The sequence below is a fragment of the Gavialis gangeticus genome, unplaced genomic scaffold (assembly GCF_001723915.1).
Source record: "Gavialis gangeticus isolate Ggan-Ray unplaced genomic scaffold, GavGan_comp1, whole genome shotgun sequence".
NCBI classification, from domain to species: domain Eukaryota; kingdom Metazoa; phylum Chordata; order Crocodylia; family Gavialidae; genus Gavialis; species Gavialis gangeticus.
Window position 1 is genome coordinate 7,109,386 of NW_017729002.1, and position 6,433 is coordinate 7,115,818.

A 6,433-nucleotide genomic window follows, 5' to 3' on the forward strand; every position below is an offset into this window, starting at 1 on the left:
TACACAATTAGTAGCTGTTGTCTCTAAACAGTTTAGAGTCAGCTGCAGCTCCCTGCTGCAGCCACCAGGGACTGCCCAGATCATCAAAGTTCTCTGAATCTTTGGAAAAGATCTGGAGAGCTTTGAATTGATTCAGACCTTTAAATTGATCCCCTGATTCAATTCAGATTTGGAGATTCAGCCACCGAATTGGGCCAAATCTCCTCCAAATTGAATCACCACCCGAAGCTTCGCACAGCCCTAGATAGCAGCATACCCCAGTTGTAGGTGACATCTTTTACTATGTAAGTAGATAATAAATATATCAAAACAAATACCTGAAAGGCCCAAAAGAAAGAGTGTGGATGGCAGATGCTTAGGCTGACTACAGGTAGAAAATCTTATCCAATCTCTAAATTGACGTAAACAGAAAGGAATCAAGATGTTTTTAAACTGCTGTTACTGAGACGTTAATGGTAGTAAGATAACATTGCCAAATTACCTATGGTGATGAGATGACATGATCTCTTTCCCAATGAAATACCTAGTCGTCATCATTGGCAATCCCTCACAGTCAAGGATGATTGTCTTCCACGATTGCCTTATCTGTGGGCCTGAAGATGGCTGACAAGGCCAGTCTGGGATCAGCAAGTTCTACTGAAATGTGGGCATGTGTTTCTATGTGGGGTGGGTGGCTCCAGATTATTGATTTGGTTTGTGACACACTGTTACTACTGCTCCCACTTTTCTGTCTCCTGTTATGTGCCTGTTGTCATACACAGAGCTACACAAAAACTAATTTCCATTAACTGACAAAACATTCATTCCTATGAGGAAAGTTTTACCGTAAGTAAAAAGCAGATTTTCTTAAAATAGATGTCTGAATTAAATGCCCAGGATTAATGTCCATTTACCAGTAGCAAAATGTGTTTATTCAACAGAAGAGGCACAAGCAATTGCAAGCTATACAGTGTTGCAACCCTGTTCTGAAGAAGCCATCTTCAGAGGTCAGAGGTGAGGTCAGTCATTTTCCATTAATCACTGACTGCCAACAAAGCAATTATGAAGGGTTCAAAACAAAAAGATGGAGAGAAAAAAACCTATGCTTTTTGCTCAGTGGATGATTTTGAAATCATTTTTAAAAGTGCTCTTTCTGTCCTGGCCAGCTCTATTTACCGTGGAGGCGGAACTGCAAATCAGTGATGAAATATAGTTTATGACTCACAGGGTCTCAATCAAAATGACACTCCTATGAAGAGTAGAGCTGTATCAAAATGGAAAGAAACTGACAAAGTTATGTAAGCACTGGGAACAAAGTTGCAAGGAAATAATAAATATATTTGCATGAATATGTTCATAATGGAGAATTGTGGTCTTCTAGTTTTAAAACTGTAAAATGATTATGGAAAATCATCTGAAGGGCAAGAGACCCTCTGACATCTATGACTCGCATTCACATGAAGTTTGCAAGAGTTTGGAATGACCGCTGTTGTGAACAGGGCATATGACATGCTTGTGTTTTATATGTGCATGTGTACAATAATTCACTTTTATGTAAATTAAGTCTGATACTCCACTGTATTTCTGCAGCTTTGGTATCTGTGGAATTACAGTAGCGTATACCTACAGCTACCAGTGTGGAAGAGATTGCAAGATTTGTAAATTACAAGAGTTGATCCTATTACACTCCTAAGCCACATCCAGATGAGGGCAGCTGTGTGGTATGTGGCACCTCAGACACATCTATAGCACCACACACTGCATATTCATTTGTTCTCTGTTCTGCAAGGGAGCTGCCAAATAAACCTGCAGAAAAAAAAAACAGTGGCACACGTGGCAGCAGTGTGAGCTGCCCAAAGTCGGACCCTGGCCAGCTGGAGTCGCACTCCACTGCAAGCCAGGCTCTGCTCAGCAGGAGCAATGCAACTGCAGCCCTGAGAGGCCCCCAGGCGCCCAGGTAAGTGCTGGGGCTAGCCCAGTGCTGGCCCCTGCCCCATCCAGGGTAACCTGCCATGCACCACAGCATGCATGGCATAGGCATTCCCTGGGGACAACTAGTCACAGCACAAGGTGCACCACTGCTAGTTGTCTCCCAGGAACCGAATGTCCACACACATCTGGGCACAGCCCTATTGTCTGCAGTAAGGCTATTTGGACTGCAAGGAATGCAGAACCAAGCCATTAATTATTATTAGTCTGTAGGCTAAGAAGAATTAAGTCTTCTAGACTTACCCTTAGCTAATGCATTCCTTTCTCTATAGACAGACAAAATAATGCTACAAATAAGTCTACAAGTACATAAAATCTATTCTGGTCTGGCCTTTCTGCAGAGATAAGCCCTCTCTGAAAGGTTGCAGAGGAAAGTGTGATGAATGCCCATTTGTTTTTCACAGAAAATATGTGGCTTGTTCTTCTTCCTCTTTTTTTTAACTGCACTTGCCTCTTGTCTTGAGAGACACTAACCTCCATTATTTGTCTTCTACCCAATGGCTAAAAAAGTGAGTTCCTAAGATTTGAATAGGAAAAGCAAGTTTCCCTTTTTCATCATTTGCCACTTTGCTCTACAAGAGCTATTGCAAGTGGACATTTTAAACTGTCCTGGTAATAGTTTATCATGGATTGATGAAGGTTATTGTGTTTGTTTGGGTGCTATAGAAAAAAGTCTGCTGCATTTAAGCTGCTGACTAGGAATCAATACACTGTGACAGTGGGAGAAAGATATTTGATTAGGAAAGGCATTGCAAAATAAAAGCATTTTCCAGACCAAACATCCCCTTTTGGGTACGCAGTTTTCTGGCTGGGAGCCTATAAAGGGCACAGATTCCTTGCTACATCACTCCTGAAATGTTATGCAGTCTCTCATTTCTCTCTAGACACTTCATTATAGCCAGTGATGGATATTGCCTCAGTGAAACTGTGGAATTTTTCTTTGGAACATCTTTCTGTCTAAATGCAGAAATAAATTTGTCACATTGGATAAATGCTGCTGTCTCATGAGGAATCCCAGATCACAAGATGGGACTTAAATAAACATAAATATTCTCCTGAAAACTTATTCCAGCACAGAGCTCAGCACATTGCACAGTGTATCAACCGCACCCTATTTCATGTTTTAACTGGCTGATCTCTTATATTGCAGCTGCTGATTGCTTTCTACTGCAGCAATTCAGAGACATATTGCCTATGCAAACCAAAGTAGTAGTTGCCCTCATTTAAAGAGCACTGTAACATAGCAATTTTCATTGCATTTCTCAAACCTTCTACATTGCTCCAGTTCATAGAATTGACTGATATTAGAAATGTAGGCCTTGACCCTGCAACCACTTACTGACCACACAAATGGCACTGTTGACTTCACAGGGATTACATGTTTCAAATGAAGCAACTGTCTTCTAAGCACAGGAGAACTAAAACCTTTGTTTAATTTTGACTCACCAGGATGCAGAGAGAAGCGCAGGCCCCAGCTGTAACTCAAAACTTTTCTGTAAAGCATTCTGAGTTACAAGGTTACCCCAGACCAAACAGAAGTTCACTGTTGGTTAAAGGGCAGAGGGAAGTGTAGCTGCCATTCCTGCAGCCAGGTTCCCATAGCAATGGTCAGGGCTCTCTGCCAGTGCTTGCTGTTATCAGAATGAGAGGGGGGGAAAGGCAGCTCCCCAGATGGTGCTGAAGGGTGGGGTGGGTGAATTGGAGCCCCCCCCCCCCAACTGCCACCTCCACCTTGCTCCAATATCCTCATCCCGCCCTCCATGGGGCTGAAAAGCTGCCAGACTCAACTCCCTCTGCTCCCTTTCCACTCTCCCATTCAGAAAACAGTGACAGGCTGGGAGCTCTGCAGACATAAGTTAGAAAAGAGGCTACATTTAGAAACATCTTTATCTGATACCTCATGCTGTGAGGAGTCAGATTTTCACCTGATCAGCCATTTTTTAAGCTTCTGCAGCCGTGCACTTGTGTTTGGTCACAGCTATAAACTACTTTCTGTGGCCTGATCGGGTAAAACTTGTCACTTCTGTCTGCACCCTTATCACTGGTTACATCAGCAATGTAGCACTGAGCATGTTAACCCTTGCCAAAGTCCTGCATGTGCATGTGGTTCACACTTCATCCATTGTGGTTACAGTCTCAATGTAGCACTCCTTTCATAAATCAGCTGTTCCTCAGTGGGCCAGAGACAGTTCTCTCCTCTGTGTGAGGGAAGCAGTTCTGCTTCTGGCGTGCCATCCTGCACAGACACTATTGATTTTATAAAACTTAGTGACACAGACCATGGCTCACTGAGATAAAGTTCCATGGTGGCACCTTCTCCGCTCCCAGAACACTGAGTTCAGCACAACTCAAAACTCTGAAGACCAAGACCTGCAGAGTTAAGGCCCTTCAAATGTAAATCTCTAAAAACCTTTAAAAATGGCAATTCTGCACTCTTTGAGCAATGCAGGGATGTGATAGAGCAGATCTACACCCATTCTGCCTTTGGATTCTACTGAACAGAAACTTGCCACTCCCGCCTGACAATCCAATACTCAGTCCAACACTTCTGAAAGGACACATACGCCTCTCTCCTTTGATCACTTATATCAGGGTCTGGCCGAGTCCTCACAGCTCCATTCTGCCCTGCCCAGGGGGGCCCAGGCACACTCCATGTACTTTATTCACTTCATGATCATTAAATATGAAAAGCATCATTTATATGGATAATTTAACTTTTTCCTGAGTATAGTTTTCAGTACTGTTTTCCTATAAATGTAGTGGATGCCATGTATCAGAAGGAAAATTGGCTATCAAAGCCATTGTTTGATCCCCTGGTCTGTGTAAAAAATCAAAAACAAAAATAACCCCCCCCCCAACTTAAATAGATTCTGTCAAATATAAGAAAAGCTGGTTATTTCTCAGAACCGCCTTACTCAAGTAAACCCAGATTTGGGATATTAACCCTGCACTGCACCATTATGAAACACACCTAAATCCAGGGTGATCAGTGTGTGTATAGATTTTAGAGCATTCAGAAAAGTCAGCCTTTAAGGTATTCTCAACCATGACTTCATCAGAGTCAGACTCTTCTACAAGAAAAACTCTGAAGACAAAAACACAAGAACATACATAAGCCACCCTTTCCAAAAAGGTAAGATATAAAGAAAAAGCTTGTGGAAGAGGCACGTGCCTAGGTTCAGTTTCTGGCTTTGGTGCAAAGTTCCTGTGTTGTCCTGGAAAGTCACTTCACATTTCTGTATCTTGGTCCCCAATATTCCCTCTATCTATGTGTACGTATGGAGCCTAGTGTAATGAGATAATGATAATGACAATGCCAATGACCTCACACTTTCCTTAAGAAAGTCAAAGCTATCAGTAAAAAGTAATGACTTGAACCAGGAGTAAGTGCAGTGTATGTGGGAAACAAATCTGGAAATAAGACAGTCTCAGAAACTAATCATGTCAGAGTAAAATATGTACTTTTCAAGCAACCATTTCTTCTTTAACATCCATATTAATTCTGTTTGGAGACTTGCCTGTTGCAACATGAGTGTGCCATGCTAAGCGCAGTTAGAGATCCCAGGTATCCATGTTGTGAGATATTTAATAGTTGGTGTTTTGGCAGTGTCAAAGTGATGGCAGGTGCCCCACACTTGCAAGCATGGACACTGGCCCATGTAAGCAAAGAAGCAGCAGCACTGCTAGTGAGACACTGCACAGCTCACCAGCCCAACTCCTTGTACTTGGGGCAAAGGAAATCAGCAGGTGAGTAAGCATAGTACAATTATTTGGATAAAAAATGGACTCCTGGGCCCAGACCTATTTGCCAAGTTTCAGTGCAAGCTGAATCAATGCTCATGAGTTACAGGTCTCTGAAAACTTACAGCTTAATTGCTGACAGAGTTTTAAGTAAAGCAACCTGAATAAGGCTGTTTTAATAAAAAATATTTCTTATGAACTCCCCATGGAAGTTTTAGTGCGAACAGAGCCATAAAAATGGAAAGTACAAATGATTTTTGTTTTCTGTATGACAAAATCATCTGCAGGATAATGATACATGAGATACATATAAAGTAAAGGAGGAACTGGAGGCCTTATCCAGTTTTCACAGAAGTCTGGGGTAAAACTCTCATTAAGAACAAGGAGCGTAGGAACTCATGCTCTGGCCCCCATAACAATCATGCTAATAAAATAGCCTCAGAACAGTTAATGGAGAGAAAAGCAAATAATCAGCAATGAAATTTGCCTTTTTAATGATAACATCATGAAAAATGCAATCAGTACAGGGAATTATAAGCATGTACTAAAACCAACGTCACAAGAAATGCTTCCTAATTGAGGGAAATGTATCAAGTAGGCCCAAATAGGCTGAAAACAGCCTTTTTCTCATTTCTAGCTATTTGTGCTTAAAGAAAAAAAAAAAAGCTCAAGAAATTGGAGGGGCAAAAAAAAAAAAAAAAAAGGAACATTTTTTCCTTTTTTT